This window comes from Zootoca vivipara, chromosome 5 (genome assembly GCF_965207765.1).
Source record: "Zootoca vivipara chromosome 5, rZooViv2.hap1.1, whole genome shotgun sequence".
In the NCBI taxonomy this organism is placed as follows: Eukaryota; Metazoa; Chordata; class Lepidosauria; order Squamata; family Lacertidae; genus Zootoca; species Zootoca vivipara.
The window spans coordinates 82,701,987-82,720,554 of NC_142588.1; the positions used below are offsets into that span (position 1 = coordinate 82,701,987).

General features: G+C 44.7%; 1 protein-coding gene across 6 annotated transcripts in view; it reads right to left on the bottom strand.

The window, feature by feature from the left end:
- TNIK (TRAF2 and NCK interacting kinase) overlaps positions 1-18,568 on the bottom strand; it is a 278,512-nt gene that overhangs the window by 210,814 nt on the left and 49,130 nt on the right. The gene's annotated exons all lie outside the window — the stretch shown is intronic.

Here is an 18,568-nt window from a genome sequence, read left to right on the forward strand (position 1 = left end):
CCTACAACAGAAAAGGTAAAAAACGACCACAACTCTACCTTCATCGTTCTGTCCCCTTTCGGCTCTAAGCCATGCATCCCCAAACTTCGGCCCTCCAGATGTTTTGGACTACAATTCCCATCTTCCCCGACCACTGGTCCTGTTAGCTAGGGATCATGGGAGTTGTAGGCCAAAACATCTGGAGGGCCGCAGTTTGGGGATGCCTGCTCTAAGCCCTGCGCACCGCTGGTCTGTGGCCACCAGAAGTTCTGCTCAGCAGGAAATGCAGCCACTGGACTAAAAAGGATCCCCCACCCCTGGGCTAAAGCATGGGTGGGGGATATCTGGAGCACCCTATCTTGCTGGACTAAGATTTGTATCTGTGCTGGAACACTCAGGGACTGTGAAAGATAGCGGGCATCTAAGTTTTGATGTGTGCATTAGCTCGGGAAGTGTGGGTCGGTCCAGTCCCTAGCGGAATTCACGAAGATGCAATCCATCCACCATCCCTAGCTCTAACGACAGCCCAAACAGTTGTTGGGATTCCAATTCGCCCCAGCAGTCAACATGGCCAATGACCAGAGATGATGGGAGGTGTGGTCCAACAACATCTGCAGGGCCACGGGTTGCGCAATGGCACTACCGGTATATGCTAACAGTAAACTCCTTCTCCGAGGGCCCATCTTCATGTTGCCAAAACAGCACCATCCACACACAAGTGGAAGATATAGAGAAGGTTGGAGGTGTCGGAAGTCCGACAGCATGGATCATTTAGTTTGTAGATTAAGGGTTAACGCTGTTACCAGTGAGTCAACTAGCCAAGAGGGACTCCTCTCTTGGCTAGCTGATAGAGATGGAGGAAAGGCTTAGAAACCAGTGAAGGTGGGATTATCTTTAGTGAGATAGCGTATGCTGGCTCTGTAGCTGCGAGGGAATCTTTTGGTGAATGTTAAGTTAAAGCTAACTCTGCTTTTTACAAAGCTAAACCTCTCTGTTTATTGCTCCTCAAGTTATATACAGTATTGTGCTTTTCTGTTCAGTAAAGTGTTATTGAGATTTCTTTACTCTCTGGACACAGTTTGCTGCTGCTTCTTTTTTAAGTGGCATTTCAAACTAGAGGACAACCCCAAGGTTCGCAGAAAGAGCGGGGAAGCTTTAAGGGGGGGAATGCTGAAAGGTATGGCAGAGAGAAAAAACAATACAATGGACTGACCATACTCAATGGCTGACTGGTGGAGGAGGAAACAGAATTCCAAGAAGGAGGGAGAACAGAATGAGGAATCCTGGAAGGGAGTGTTGCCGCCTGGCTAGCATAATGGGCAGGAAAATGCTGCATACTTCATCTGTGGCCTCACTTGTAAGAACTAACCTGCATGTTTGCAAAGGCAACAAGAAAATCAGGTGCCTACATGTTGGAGAAGTATGCAATTCCCAGTAGTTTCGGTTCACGTAAGTGGCCTCCGATACCTATCTTTGCTAGTGCCTATCTCCCCCATATGTGGAAATATTTGGCAGGCATTGCAAAACCGTTGGCACACAGCTGGCGTTAATGCCTGCCAAGAGGCGTCTGCATAACCATTCAGTACAGCTGTTGTTGGCACTCTGAAGTGGCTGAAGTAAGGAATTCCTTTAGCAAACGTGCTCATCCCATGCCATGCAGGCAATCTTTTTTAAAAAAACTACTACAACAACAACAACCACACACACTAGTTTTTGTTGCACTAACGGTGTCCACTCCCTCGGCTCCAACAGTATCTGCAGTATCAATAAATATATCCATTTTTCTTCCCACAGCAGTAATGGGTAGTTGCCCTTCCTCTGGAAATAAACCAGAGCACCATTTGATTACTTTGGGAGATCCCACAGCCCACATATCTGCTAGTGCTCAAGCATTAACCCCCTGCAAACCACTGAGGAATAGAAGTCACAGATAAGACTCTGAACCTGGCCGTGGCAATTCAGATCCACTGAGCGAGGAGGCGAACCAAATTAAGAGGCAACTCTGCCCAACATGTGAGTTATAAAGCCAGCCACGGTCATTCACTGCAGCCGGTCAGGTGTCTGACACCCACGCTTCCACTAACACTCATTTGTCACAGGAAGACAGCAAAACTATGTTGGATTATTGAGTCCTTAATAGGCAACCAGAAACAGCTCAAAAACTGCATTTGGTTCAGAGTAGAAAAAAGTCATGCAGGCATAACGAAGAGCTCTGGATCTTCCAACTTTAGAAGGTAGTCTAGAAGCCCACTCTTCTTGAAGAGGGCCAACATGCTGCTGTTCAAAAGTTTTGGATCACAAGTCCCATCATCCTGACTATTGGCCATGATGGTTGGGGATGGGAGTTGTAGTCCTCAGCATCTGCAGAGTGCCAGGAGTAGACAGTACTGGAGTGAGATAAGTCAGGCAGAAAGGCAATGATCGTCTGATTATTATTATTTTCAGATTAAGGACCCCCCACATTTTGATTCTTAACCGATATATTTATACCCATGTATATTGATCAGTATTGCCGTCGGTTGCATTGTATTTAACTTACTGGGTGGAATATATACCCCCTCTAAATAAACGGATCAATAATGTGCCACTCTCAGCATTCTAAAGCACTCTAGAAATGCAAAGTAATACTAGATTTTCGTGACCCCATGGACCACAGGAGTGCCTGGCGTGCTCTGGTCCATGGGGTCACGAAGAGTCGGACACGACTAAACAACAACAACACTAGATTTTTTATGCAAAGCGTACCAAAAGTGTGGGGAAATGAATGTTCTCAATCATTTCAACATTAAAAAAACCAATGGTTCTGGTTCACTTTTGATAGGTCATTTGAAACAAATGGTATCTCCTTGAGGAGGCACTCAGTGTAGCTTTAAGGAGATTTGCCGCTTGCCAGACACAACCGTCTCCCTTCACCTCCCCCTGTACACTGTTCTGGGATTCTCCAGGCCACTCAGTTGATTTCAGGGATGCAGAAGGAGAAGAGGAGGCAAAAAGGTCCATTGTAACTAGCAGGACTTATGCAGGGCTAGATTCAGCTAATAAGTGCAAATCAAACCATGTAAGAATGAAAGAATGAAATCCAGATCAAATCTTCCTGAACCTAGCCTCTGCAAACAACAGTGATTAGAGGCGGTTAAAAAAAAAAGAACTTATAGATCAACAAGGACAGCATTGGTTCTACAATGCTATAATCTGTCCCTCATTCTAAACAAATAATTATTACTGTTTGTTTTTTTTAAAAGACATAGGAAATAAGATCTTTGGCTCTCTCCTGTCTGTTGGAACAAATATTTTTCCACCCTCTGGCAAAAGCAAAAAATTGATTAAAATATTAAGCATTATCATTTGTATACGTCAGAATATTATGCAAGCTTTGAAAAACGACTGTGGGTTTAAGATTACTTTGGTGGTGAGGTCACACAGGCAAGACTACCTGCAGTTGTTTTGAAAGATTCTTTGCAAAAGGCATCTCAGACAAGCGTGTCTCTTACGCAACTTTGCCTTTCTCAGAAAGATGTTAAGCAAACATATTGCTTAATCTGCAATTTAGATGGGTGCCACTTTCTGCAGAATATTTATTGCAGGGCCCTTCCAAGGAGAAGGTTTAGAAACTTGCCTCACTTTCATTTGAAAAATCTTTTAACACTTTAAAGCACGGCAAAAGCTGGATGAAACCAGACTTAGTGGTTCTAGAAGAACCTCTTTGACCCAGGACCACAGACAAAGGACTAGCGGGTAATTGTCCTCTCTCCCCCACCCCATAAACACCATTTATGATGCTGAATTTTGAATGAGTTGCAGCTACTTTGTCGTGAAAACGCCCACTGCTCGCTTTTCTTCACTTACAGGGTAAGTAAGCAACTGGATGTCTTCCACCCTGATCACCTCAGGTTCTGCAAAGCTTATTTTGTTTATCCTTAACTTGCAAAGGAAGCTCCTGTCTTGCACTGCACTTTGCCCTGGTCAACAAAGCACCCCTTACCATTAACTGACAGCAGCCTTCCTCGGACACAGTAAACAGGAGTAACTCTATAAAACGAAGTTCGAAAGATTGTGTATGAGGTTCAAAGTCTCTGAAGCTAGCCAGAAGAAAGCAAGTTTCGTAGGCTGCAAGAACATTCCTGTTGCTTTGAGGAATTGATGATGTTTCTTTAGGATCAGCAATGCCTACATGTGTCCGAACTTGGCTTGCACCTGCTCAACCTGTATATATGTGAATCAGTGTTAGAAACTCAGATATATAAGCTAATCGCCAAGTGGCACCTTAAACCTAGGTTGCAGTCACTCCAACGGAATGTCTAGGGGCCTTTTTTTTATTCAATGAAAATAGTTGTTGTTGTTCATTTAATTTCTATACTGCTCTATATTTTAATAAATATCCAAGTGGTTTACAGCACATTAAAACATCAGAGGTAACAATCCACAATAAAACCAATTGAAGCTTCAAAGAAAAGGTTCTAGATCCTACCCCCAAAGTGATATTTTGCTTTCCCCATATTTACCAATTTTATTTATAGAGCTGTCCCATGGCAGAAGTACTCTAGGAAGCCAGTGTGGTGTAGTGGTTTGAGTGCCAAACTAGGACCTGGGAGATCAGGGTTCAAATCCCCACGCAGACATGAAGCTCACTTGGGCCAGTCACAGCCTCTTAACCCTACCTCACAGGGTCGTTGTAGAGATTAACTGAGGAGCGAGGTGAACCATGGAGCTCCGTGGAGAAAAAGGTGGGGTGTAATGCAATAAACAGGGTATTCTGCTTACCTGCTTGCGAAAGCCGGAGGGGGCAGCCAGAGGGAGATGTCAGGTGCCAACCTGGCACTCAGAGATCTCCATGTGCTCCCAATTGGACCAGCACCAGTCGCAAACTGTGCCTGGCACCTGGGGGGTTTCTAATGCTGCTGTGAATATGCACATCCTCAAAAGGATCAGTCAACTCCCTCTACAGAAAATCCAGATAAAACTGTCCTGGAACTTCCCAGGACACGATGAAAGTTGGGAGCAGGAAACAGTATGCTCAAGATCAAGTCAAAAGGAGATAGCTGCTTCCACAGGCATGTTTGTTCTGCCTGAAAAGTTGTGTCCCAAATACCCCATGTTAGTAGGGCCAGCAATGGTGACTGACCAGAAGAGCACACAGGGTGCTGACTTGGTTGGAAGCCATGGAAGTGCTGGTTCAGCCACTTTGACCCTACTAAGATCACATTGCTAAAACTGAACAGTACGTGAACATCCATTCCCCTTTATGGAACCCAGGCACCTCCAGAGGGCAGAAGGGCGAAAGCACCTTTCCCCTGAAAACTCATCACAGAGCCCATAACATACCAGTGTGCGGGCGTGTGTGGGCTGGCTTCTTTGTTTTGCTTCCCTGTCTCCCCTTCCAGAGTCCTGCTCTATCTTTCGCACAAATCAAGAAGCACAAGATGTGCCAGTTGCTCTGGAAACAAGGCTTCTTCTCTCTCTCTCCCCACCCCCCTTTTCTCGCAAGGAAGCATCCATTTGAAGTTTCCCCCGGGGAAATATAGCTGCCTAAGAGACCAACATTTCATGGGACGCAGGCACAACTTTACTTCCGATATGCAACCATGGGTGCGCTACGGAAGTCTTGATGATGGAGCAAAGCCACCACTTAACTGCTTCCATGTACAAGTTGCTTACAACATGGGAGAGGAGAGGCACTTCACACATTACATGCGAGCAAACCTGGGCCTGTCACTGAGAGGACCTTCCCTAATCTAAATGGCAGGATGAGCTCTGGCCGTCTGACGGATATTAAATTCCTATACATTGTTCATGTGTTTGTATTAAAGATGTGTGCATATACATCTATGTCAACGCTCTCTGTGTATCTATAAGTAGATATTAGTGAGCCAATTGTAAAAGAGTTGTTTGGTTTTTGTCTGGATTGTGGCCAAGCTATTTATTTGTGATAGTTTTTAATTGGTTAATATTAATTGGTTAATGCCAGTATGCGCTGGGTTACACATTTCTTTGCAGTCCTTAAAATGTTGGTAAAAGCAGACTGAGGAATTTCTGTATTCGTCTTGTATTATCTTTAATGGTTTTCCTATTTGCCGCATTTATACTGTTGTGTTTTTTTAAAAGGGGAGAATCATTTAAGCATGTGTGAAGCAGCCTCAATATTTAGCTTTCTTTTTTGACAGGGTTCAAGTTTTCTCACTCATTCTTACAACAACAAAGTTGGGGAGATCATTCCACAGACAAGGAGCTAGTGCAGAAAAGGCCCTTTCTCTCGTCACTTTCTCTCTGAACCTCCCTTGAAAGTGGGCCAAGCAGGTTTGTATGGGAAAAGGGGGTCCTTCAGATATAGAGGCCCTGAGACACATATGGCTTTAAAAGTCAAAAGCATCACTTTTGAATTGGGCTCTGAAACAAACTGGCAGCCAGTGCAGTTGTACCAGAACTGGGATTTATTTTTATTTATATAGATATATTAACTGAGAAAACAAGGTGAGAGCATTCATTCATGTGTATGTGTGTGTGTTCTCACCTTCTTGTCTAGTTAACAACCTGGCTACCCCATTTTGCACCGGCCGTAGTTTCTAAACAGTCTTCAAAGGCAGCCCTGCATACAATGCATTGCACATCTAACCTGATGATGTCCCCTATGACAACACTTGGGTTGCAGGAGAACTCTCATCTTAGGAGAGACACCTCCACATCTGGCCGCTCAGGTTGATGAGAGTTATTTGCTCTGACAAAGGTCCATATAGTTACAGCTATGGTTTTCCCAGTAGTGATGTAAAGAAGTGAGAGCTGGACCATAAAGAAGGCTGATCACCGAAGAATTGATGCTTTTGAATTATGGTGCTGGAGGAGACTCTTGAGAGTCCCATGGACTGCAAGAAGATCAAACCCATCCATTCTGAAGGAAATCAACACTGAGTCCTCACTGGAAGGACTGAAGCTGAGGCTCCAATACTTTGGCCACCTCATGAGAAGAGAAGACTCCCTGGAAAAGACCCTGATGCTGGGATAGATTGAGGGCACAAGGAGAAGGGGACGACAGAGGACGAGATGGTTGGACAGTGCTCTCGAAGCTACGAACATGAGTCTGACCAAACTGCAGGAGGCAGTGGAAAACAGGAGTGCCTGGCGTGCTCTGGTCCATGGGGCCACGAGGAGTCGGACACGGCTAAACGACTAAACAACAACAAAGGAAGTACTTTGGTTTTGAAGATTTGCTTATAGAATAGGTAACACACATGGCTTGCAGGACACAGTCCATCACCACCTCCACCCCCCTCAGGAAACTACCGCAGTATATTTTGGGATACTGAAGCTCGATATAGAAAGCTAAACTTGATTCTTCTCAGCAACAATCCCCCAGGAAACAATTATGTTGTGCTTTATGGCAACTATTTTCCCCCACTCAGCTAAAGAGCCTGTGATTAATTAAACTGCTCCCTATCACTCTTTCAGATAGAGAGATAATAAAACAGCAGATTATTCAAACAATTAATGCCATCATTGTCTTGGCATTAGCTCATCAAACTCCCCAGGGTCCTACTAATAATTGTTGAGAATCCGCAATGACTGTTCCCCAAATGGGAACCACCTTTTGTGACACAGAATGACTTCCTTGAAATGATAATCTACCCTTTCTGCACCAGCTCTGGATAAACAGGCACATCTAATATGACAACTCACCTTCACAAACTTACTGCTCGAATTCTCTGCCTGCCAACTCTGTGAATGGATCCCACTGGACAGCAATGCATTTCAGGTAAGGTGAGGTGAGAAAACAGCAGTCTCTTTGGCGTTCAGTCTATGGGACCCATTCACACATGCAGGTCATCACCTAAGCTGCAGCCATCAATCGATGAGCAAGGATTGTGAACTTCTCTTGCGTCAAACCAACCTTGCGAGGCTAATGCTTGTTCTAACGGGATGTAAACAAAATGTGTGTGCAGTTTGTTTTAAATCACATCTATTCAACGAGACTTGCAAGTCCCTAATTAGAAGACAGGCAAGAGCTGCCAGGCATTCTAGATATTGATATGGATAGGAGCACCCCAACAATTAGATTCGAGATCTGCAAGACCTTGCTTCCAACGGAAATCATCTGGTCAGAATAAATGGGTGTCCGTCAACTTGATCCCCTATCAATTTTAAATTGTGTTAATAATAATAATAATAATAATAATAATAATAATAATAATATTTATTTATACCCTGCCCTCCCCAGTCAAAAACCGGGCTCAGGGCGGCTCACACCAACAGAATTACAATAAAACATAAAAACAATTAATTAAAATACAGATTAAAATACAGTATTAAAATTTAAAATGCAGCCTCATTTCAAGTAGTCCATAAATCCAAGCCATGAGGGAGGAAAACACAGGGGTCAGGCTGAGTCTAACCCAAAGGCCAGGCGGAACAGCTCTGTCTTGCAGGCCCTGCAGAAAGATGACAAATCCCGCAAGGCCCTGGTCTCCTGGGAAAGAGCGTTCCACCAAGTTGGGGCCAGTACTGAAAAGGCCCTGGCTCTAGTAGAGGCCAATCTAGCCATTTTATGGCTCGGGATCTCCAGAATATTGTTGTTTGTGGACCTTAAGGTCCTCCGCGGGGCATACCAGGAGAGGCGGTCCCGTAGGTACGAGGGTCCCAAGTCACATAGGGCTTTAAAGGTCAAAACCAGCACCTTAAACCTGATCCTGTACTCCACCGGGAGCCAGTGCAGCTGGTCAAGCACTGGATGAATGTGATCCCGCAGTCGGGACCCTGTAAGGAGCCACGCCGCAGCATTCTGCACCCGCTGGAGTTTCTGGGTCAGCTTTAAGGGCAGCCCCGCGTAGAGCGAGTTAATAACTAGCTAGATACAAGATTTAAATGAAGATGTGCCCCTGGCCAATCAAACATGACTTGCCAAACTAGCTGACCGCCCCCACGTCACAGGAAACACTCTCTGCTGGCACCGCCCTTCTCTTTCCCTTGGTACTCGAACGGCTTGGCTCCTGAACAAATTGGCTCCCGAACGCCACAAAACCCAGTGTTCCAGTTTGCGAACGTTTTTCGGAAGCCAAATGTCCGCCGCGGCTTCGGATTGAATGCAGGAAGCATACTGCATTACGGTGTGGTATGCTGGTCTGACAGCCATGGACAGGGAGTCCCTACAGAGAAGAGAGCACACAATATCGTGGACTGTCCCCTGAGTCCGCTAGATGTTATCGCGGGAGACCATTGCTTCAGAAGAGCGAGGAACATTCTCAGGGGTGACTCACCCCCTGGCCAGCACCTTTTTAATCTCCTGCCCTCGGACAGGAGATACATAAGCATGATAAGCCGCACCAACAGGTTAAAGAACAGTTTCTGCCCATGGGCCGTGAGGCTGCTGAATGGAAGACAGCAACATTGCAGCTGACGTTCGGGGTTGGTGGTCGTACGACAGCACACAGAGTGTAACAAGGACTGAGAGATTGTGAGGGGGAGGGGGGCTCGTTTAATCTCACTGCAAACAAGCGGTACGGTGACAATAAAGTATTTCTATGAAGCCTCTTGGGTTCCGTGGTAGTAAAATTATGGACAACAGAGACGAGCAGTGCATAACTATTGCATCACACTGAGACGTCCGGCTATGGGGTGGTATATAAATTCAATAAATCATCAACATCAACATCACAATGTGTCCCTGTGAGCCTCCCATGGAACGTGGCTGGCTACCTATAGAGGGACATGGTTGCATGCAACATACCGTAGTACTCAGTTGAATGTTCTGCTGTGCATTGAAACTCCCTCCCTCTCCCCTCCCACTCTGCACCTCCTAAATCTATTCTGGTCGGCTCCCTCAACCCTCCAGGGCAGATTTGAGACAGAGTGCAGCATATGCAGGGAGGGGAGAGAGGGGAGATGGGGGAATTCCTGTTGCACAAGCACTAATCCTTTCACCACCCCAACTACTGAGTTGTGCACTACCCTTAATGCTGAACCAGGTAGGCTAGCTTGGTCTGATGCAACAAGAAAGTTATTGCGTGTTTCGAAAGCAGCTGGTAAAAAGGTGAGTCAAAACAGAAAGATTTAAAGGCACCACCCCCACCCTCCCCCAAAAACCTTGAGGATAACTAGAAATTTTTTTTCTGACACAATGGGAGGGGGTGGGAAGGGGGGGGAGTGTGAGCTGGGGAGAGGTAGAACCAAATTATGGACATGTGGGTGGCAGAAAAAGAACAAAATGTTTCAAAACAAACCACCACCTCTTATGCAAAACAACAACAACAACAACAACAACAACAACAACAACAACAACAACAACAACAACAACAACAACAACAACAACAACAACAACAACAACAGGAGGGGGAAGTCTCTCCCTAAGGAGGCTCCTCCTTTCCCAGAAATTTCCCAGGCCTTACGGAGAGGCCTTGTCCATGATTTGACAAGCCTTGATCTAAGATCAGAAGGATGGTTACAGTCGAAGAAGAAACAAAGAACACACACACACACACAAATGCACACACCCTGAGTGAACTCGCTTCAAGGTTAAATAATTCCTCCCACTTGCCACAGATGAGAAGCAAAAATTATTGCCTATAGCATATCTCGCTACAATTAATGTGCTTGCTACCCTAAAATCATTCCTCGGAGGAGCAAAGGAGGTCAAATATGGTTCAGTAAATCCAGATATATATTTTTTTAAAGAAGGTGAAGCAGATCAGCAGATTTCTACAACTGCCACATTATCACTGGCAAGGAAGGCTTTCCGTTTGCAAAAAAAAAAACAGACCAGGCCTAGTAATTTATTGTCACCCAACCAAGCCATTTCATTCATTTTAAGAAGCTAGAAAATTAACACAGCAACATCATAAATAGATTAGAGGCACAACCAAAGCTTGTTTGTTATTGTTAAATAACGAAACAACCTGCTCGATTCAATTCAAAAAGAGGGAGATAAGCCGCCACCGAGGTCTACTCTCATTCAAGCAAAAATTATTCCGATTAAGCTGTTATGCTGGAAGGAATGAGGATTCATTCATCCGCTCTGGAATGACCAACCTGTGGTTAAGCCGCACACTTACAGGATTATTTCCAGCCAAGAGAGAGATTTTTCCACTATTTGTCCACAGTCCCCCTCCACCATCCAAGCCATGACCTCTAAACCCTGATCTGCTAATCATGCATGGGTAGGCAAACTAAGGCCCAGGGGCCAGATCTGGCCCAATCGCCTTCTCAATCCTGCCCGCAGACGGACCAGGAATCAGTGTGTGTAGAATGTGTGCTTTTATTTAAAATGCATCTCTGGGTTATTTGTGGGGCCTGCCTGGTGTTTTTACATGAGTAGAATGTGTCCTTTTATTTAAAATGCATCTCTGGGTTATTTGTGGGGTATGGGAATTTGTTCATTTATTTATTTATTTTGTCAAAATATAGTCCGGACCCCCACAAGGTCTGAGAGACAGTGGACCGGCCTCCTGCTGAAAAAGTTTGCTGGCCCCTGTGCTAATGGAAACTTAGCAAGGGAAGGGAATGCAATCCCGTAAATGTACAATGAAAGATAAATCAATAGATTTGGTGGTTTAACTCTTTGCTGGACAGATTAATAGCACTGAAATTTAATGGAAGATGCACTTACAGTACAGTATTTAGTTCTCATATGGCAGGGGTCCCCAAACTTACCTGGCTTCGGGCCGGTTCCTCCGGCGGCCGGAGGAACGCACTCCCATACGCGCACACACTCGCTTTTTCTGGCGCGGGGGGGGGGGGCGCCGGAAATGGCTTCTGTGCATGCACAGACATCATTTCTGGTGCACTTCCGGGTCGGCGCGACGCCGGAAATAGCTTCTGTGCATGCGCATGAGCTATTTCTGGCGCCACGCCAACCCTGAGATGGGCAACAGCACCGTGGCACGCCGGTAAAAGCGGGCGGTGGGGGCTGGCGGGGGCCGCACAATTGGCTTGCGCGGGCCTCATCCGGCCCCCGGGCCTTAGTTTGGGGACCCTGTCATATCGTATGCAAGGTGCTGAACAGAAAACCAATGCAACACACCCCGTTTTTCAAGGCCTGGTGGTGATGTCACCATGATTATGGGCTGGTAGGTATCAACTTCAGGGGGCTTACGGTATGTACTGCTCAGTTCAAGAACCAGACAAGCACTGAAGAGCCCATTTGTTTTCTCAGGTTTTAATTGGGCAGCTTCAAACCTGCCCAGCAAACCCTGCAAACTCTTCCCTCCAACTCCACTTATTGGTGGGGTCCCAATGGCAAGGGTCTGCCCCAGGGTGGGTTGCTCACCCATTAATGAAGAAGGTTTTGCTGCTGTCTGCTCTATCAGCTTCTTGAAAAGGGGAGGTGTGTGGAAAGAAACAAATACAGGTGAAACTCGGAAAATTAGAATATCGTCGAAAAGTGCATTTATTTCAGTAACACAACTTAAAAGGTAAAACCGATATATGAGATAGATGGATGACATGCAAAGCATGATATGTCAAGCCTTTATTTGTTGTAATTGTAATTATTTGTCATTAGGCGGGTCAATTATAAAGGGAATGTAATTAATGAAATGTAATAGCGATGTTTATTTTTGTATTGTTGTAACAATTTGTTTTATTACTGTGGAATTTCCAAAAGAAAGCATTTGTAAAAATTAAAATTAAAATAAAAAATAATAAGTTGCATTACTGAAATAAATGCACTTTTCGACGATATTCTAATTTTCCGAGTTTCACCTGTATGGGACGCAACACCTTTGACGACCTTCTTTTCAGTTGCTGCTTCAAATTGGCCCTTCTCAGAAATATTTTATAACTTCAGAAAGATACGGCAAGGTACATTATTAAATAGAGATATAAGTAGAGATCCCCTGTCACAATACCGGCCTTATCAGGCCTTATCTATTCATCATGATAGAGATGTAACTGCTGTCCACGTTTTAAAACTACAGATAAGAGTCTGGGAGCAGACTCTCTCACCTTCTCCTCCCTACCTTTGTCAGTATTTAATGTAGTATTTCTCCACCGCTAAACATGACTGAAACTAACCAGAGCAAGGCAGCGGGGGGGGGGGGGATTTGAAGCTGATCTGCAAGTTTGAATCCAGGTTCAAAGGTACGCTACACAGAGCTCCTTGAAAGAAGATTGGGATAAAAGTATAATTAACTAGGTATAAGCAGTAATCCTTGATGTTACAAATGAAGCTGGTCTACCCCTCCAAAGCTCCAAGGAGAAATTTCAGCCAAATTTTGAAAGACTTTTGGGGGGTGAAAGGGCCCACATCTATTGCGGGTTTTGCCACCATCTTTCCCCCTCCCGCTTCAACAGTGGTGGTTATCCTGGCTGTCACTACCCTTCCCCCAAAATGACGCTACATCAGGGATGGGGAGCATCCCCCCCCCCCCCGGAGGTTGCTAGACTTCAAGTCCCATCATTTCCTGACCACTTGCCCTGCTGGATGGAACTGGTGGAAACTGGAGTTCAACAACATTTAGAGGGACGTAGGTTCTCCATCCGTAGGCTATGTGATGGCATAGCGATGGGTTGCTCTAAGCATCTTCGGAACAAAAATACCACAGCCACGGCCACTATCAATAAGGCTCCCCGTCTTTCTGCTCATGTCACCTCCTCAAGACGAATTGGTGAAATAGCCTGAAAATTCAGGAGCCCCTTTGGGAGGGTCCAGGTTTTAATGATCTTGTGCTTTTTGCTGGTGTTGGTGTTGGTGTTGTTAACAAGAGTCCAATGAGACTCCCACATACAAATGTCACAGAGAACCATTTCATTCAGGCATCTAAACAAAGAATGTCCCAACCTGGTGTCTTCCGGATGTTTTGGACTACAGTTCCCATGAGCCCCAGTCAGCATTGCTAATTATCAGGGATGATGGGAGCTGTAGCCCAAAATATCTGGAGGGCACCAGGTTGAGGAAGGCTGATCTGAAACCCTCCCCTTTCATTTTGCCTCCCTTCCTGCATTGCACAGATGAAGCATGGGCATCTTGTAAACACACCAAGGACATCTGCATGTTCCCTTTCCTGCAGTTATACATTGCTGAAGCATCTTCTCTCTGCCTGCCCTACTACAGTCTTGTCCTTCACCAATTTAATAGCAAACTTAGCCAAAAGAACAAAGATATACCATTCCTAAGGATTATCAACAGTTCAAAATAAACCTAAGCAGTGACAGCTCTGAAAACAGCAGGCTGCGCACTTCGTGTGCATGGATGTGCATATGTGCATACTCTGATACTCCTGTCAGTGTGTTTGCACCGTAACAACCTTCCCACCATCTCACGCCTCCCCCTCCCAGTAAACACCAATGTGACCAGTCAGAGATCAGATGAGTGATGACCTCCAAACCATCCTAAATATCTTCGCAGAAGTTTACGAAAAGCTTGGCCTATCGCTTAACATCCAAAAACCCAAAGTGCTGCACCAACCCCTTTGCAGCTCCACGAATCCAACTCAAATGGTGTAATGTTGGAAAATGTTGATCACTTCTCCAACTGGACAGTTACCTTCCACAGGGGCTGACATTGATGCCGAAATCCAGCATCGCCTGAGCTCTGCGACATTCGCAGGGAAACCAAAATGCTTGTTTACAAAGCTATTGTACTACCAACCTTACTGTATGCTTGTGAAACATGGACCACTTATAGGCGCCATCTCCAACTCCTTGAAAGATTCCATCAACGGTGTCTCCGAAATTTTTTACACATCACTTGGGAAGACAGGTGAACTAATATCAGTGTACTGGAAGAAGCAAAGATCACCAAGGTTGAAGCAATGATTCTTCAACATCAACTTCGTTGGACTGGTCACGTTGTGCAGATGCCTGATTATCAACTTCCAAAGCAACTACTCTATTCCAAACTTAAAAATGGAAAGCGTAATGCTGGTGGTCTACAAAAGAGGTTTAAAGACTGTCTCAAGGCAAATCTAAAAAAATGTAGTATAAACACTGACAACTGGGAAACACTTGCCTGCAAGCGCTCCAATTGGAGAACAGCCTTTACCAAAGGTGTCATGGGCTTTGAAGACACTCGAACTCAGGACACAAGGGAGGAATGTGCTAAGAGGAAGGCATGCTTGGCAAATCCACACCATGATCAACTCCCACCCAGAAACCAATGTCCCCACTGTGGAAGGACGTGTGGATCCGGAATTGGCCTCCGCAGTCACTTATGGACTCATTGTTAAAACCATGTTTATGGAAGACAATCTTACTCGGATACAAGTGATTGGCAAAGAAGAAGAAGGTGCCTTACCACGTTTTCCTCTACTGATCTCTTTAGAAATAATATTTGACACCCAAACCCACTGCAACATTTAGCCGTGTGTCGACCACACCAAGTGCTTCTACGGGGCCGGCCCTAACATTCGACAGACTGAGGCAGCCACTTAGAATCATAGTATTGTAGGGACCCCAAGGGACTCATTGCAGGAGGTGTCATGAAAGAGCCGTAAATTTATAGTTACTTAATTTATTGTTACTGGTACAGTATTTTTACTCCTGAGGAGGTGGAACATTTTCTGCCTCAGGTGTCAAAATGACTTGATGAGCATTAGGTACTAAGCGCCTTTGCTTGGGTAAGGTGACATTTCCTGTCCCGCCTTAGAATCATAGAATTGCAGTTTTGGAATGGACCTTGAGGGTCATCTAGCCCAACCCCCTACAATGCAGCTGTCCCATATAGGATCGAACCCGTAACCTTGGGGTTATCAGTACCACACTCTAACCAACTGAGCTTTCCAACTTCTGCCAGCAAAATGTCCTGCGCCAGCCCTGGTGCCTTGAATAATTTCAAAATAGGCACAGGTGCTCTTGCTTCACAAAAATAACCTAATGAAATAGCTAGAATCTGGAGAGAGGTGCCTGAAATCTCTTGTGCAACCCCACCACCACCACCACCACCACCACCACTCTTAAGTATTTACTTTTTGCTGAAATAATGGATGCTAAAGGTTGCAATCAAAGTCTAAAGCGTAAACAGTATAACTTCAATAAAATGGGGAGAGCAAAACAAGCTTTGCATGATAACATTTCTCATTCTGCGTTTCCGTTGAAACATTAAGCTTTCAAAAGGATGTTGTAGTCACATTTTCCAGCAGAAGTTATTAGAAATATGCACATGTTTAGAACTAGGTCAACCTCTACAGTTATTTTACCAGCAGAGAGAAACTGTTTAGACATCACTCTAATGCTCTTAGCTTCAGCAAACCAGGGCAGAGCAGTTTTGAAATTAAACAATATAGGGAGAGAGAAAATAGCAACTCGGTAGAAATGTCTCCTGCACTGAGATATAAAAGAGGAGGGTTTAACGCTATTTTAGAAATTCACACTTCTGAAGAACTCCAGAAGTTTCTGTTCAGTCTTGGTTCACTTTCCCTCTTCTATCATCTTTGTTGAAGGGATTAGCCTACAGCAATCGGAGGATGCAGAAACCAGAATTCAAAATAAATATTTGCTGACAGATCAGCAGCGCACTCCACTTGCCTCTTTTATTTGGAGGGGGCACAAAGGGAAGGGGGGCGGGAGTATTGTCACATCTTAAAACATAAATGCCAAAGAGATCGCCCTCACAAGTGTTGGTTTAGAGGGGAAATCGGGGGGGGGGACTGTACAAATGACTGGTTAATATTGCCTCCAGCTTAAGGCTCAGGGCGAGTTACCATTTTATAAAACCATATCCAGGTTTTTTTAAAGAAAAAAATCATTGCAAAATATGCACTCAAATCCAACAGCTTTAAAATCTTAACCCCAAGACCTAATGAGAATTAGCCCTCCATCAAATGATCATGCAACACTTTTTGAAACTCTGCTTGGGATTAAGACTTCCGCAGGCCACCCAGAACCTCTGTCTGCATGCCTTCCCTCTCTGAACACAGCATAAGGAATAGTCAAGAACAACTACTCTGCTCTTTTAAGAGATTAGGAGGGGCAGCAATGGGAGATTTTATTTATCTAAAGCATTATTTTTTACTCCACTCTATGGCCAAAAAGTCTCCCAGAGAGGATTACAAGTCAATTTATTTTAAAGTTCCCACCTTCAGGTTTGGAATTCAAAAGGCACAACACAAAAGGAATGGGGGTGGGGAGGGAAGAGGAAAACAATGAAACTCAGCCACCAATTCTTAACTTTACGGTTCTTATCGCAACCAGCTGGGATGTAAACCATTCCGAGAGTGAAGGAGTCTAACAGAGCTCCTGCTTCCTATTATCTTCCTTTGTTGCAGCCTGATTGGATGGCTGCTGCCAGGTGACAGCTGAGGGAAGCCTGATGGAGCTGGTTTTTCAGTAGAGCCAATGGTATAGCCCTGCATCCCTTCTCTCCCTCTGCTGCAGCATTTGGGGCCCTGGTCTTGAGGTACATGAGTCAATCACCTTAGAATCACAGAATCATTGAATTGTGGAGTTGAAAGGGACCACAAGTGTCTTCTAGTCCAACCCCCTGCAATACAGGAATCTTTCTGACCAACACGGGACTTGAACCCATGACTTTGAGATTAAGAGTCTTGCACTCTACTGACTGAGCTATCTAATTCCTTGTTAAAACAAAGCCAGTGTAGGTCTGGTTAGTGCTTGGGAATCTCATGTATGCTGCCTTGGGTCTCATTATGGAAGTAAGGTGGGACAGGAGAGTAATAAAACATTAACTATATAAAGTGCAGGTAGCCAGGGAAATATATGTATTTGCTACTTGAACTTTAAGGAGATCAGAATCACAAACAGAGGTAGACAGCCTGAGGCAGACACACCCCATGACTGTAAACAGAAAACCCATAAACTTATAATGGTGTCATATGTTGCATGAGACATTGAGACAGGCAACATCATCATCATTATTATTATTACTCAGCTGCTCTTCGACCAAAGGTCCCACAGAGTATCACAACAATTTCAAATACATTAAAACAGAGTGATTATTATTACTTCGCAAACACAAGAACAGGGTAGGGCGTAATTGCATGCATCTCAAATGTCAAAGGCCAGAGTAAAGAGACATGTCTTCGGCAGTCAAGGAAATCCGAACAATGAAACTGACAGGCAAACGTCTGTGAGGAGGGAGCTTCGCAACCCTGAATTGTAGATACTCAGTCACTGGAAGAAATGTCGTCCTCACAACACACCACTAGGAATTTCGCAGACCGCAAGCCATGCCCATCTCTAATAAGTGGACAACAGGAAAAAGGACTTAGGCTGCTCCGTTCCTTCCAGTCAGGGTCCCTTCACTGGCCCTCATCTCCCACTTACCGCAGCAAAGAGGACGCATTTAGAATCCCCCCTGAACCATCTTTGGCACCTGCAAAACTGTTGAGGCATGCACACTCGGTCCCAGGTTGTGATTAATATACAATTTATTCATATGCAATTTATTAACATACAATTTGTGTGTTGATAATCGCCCTGGGATCTTCAGATGAAGGGGCGGTGTACGAATTCAATGAATAATATTAATAATGATTTGGCAACCTGTAACTCTCACCAGGAAGAAGCCACACACGTTCTCCATCAGCTTGGGAAGATTTCTTTTCAGTTTGAAAGATGTTTACGCATAGGTACCAAAAAAAAAATCTCCCAGAGATATTTATAGAAACACAAGACTGGCACACAATGTTCTCTTTCACAATCGTACATTTTT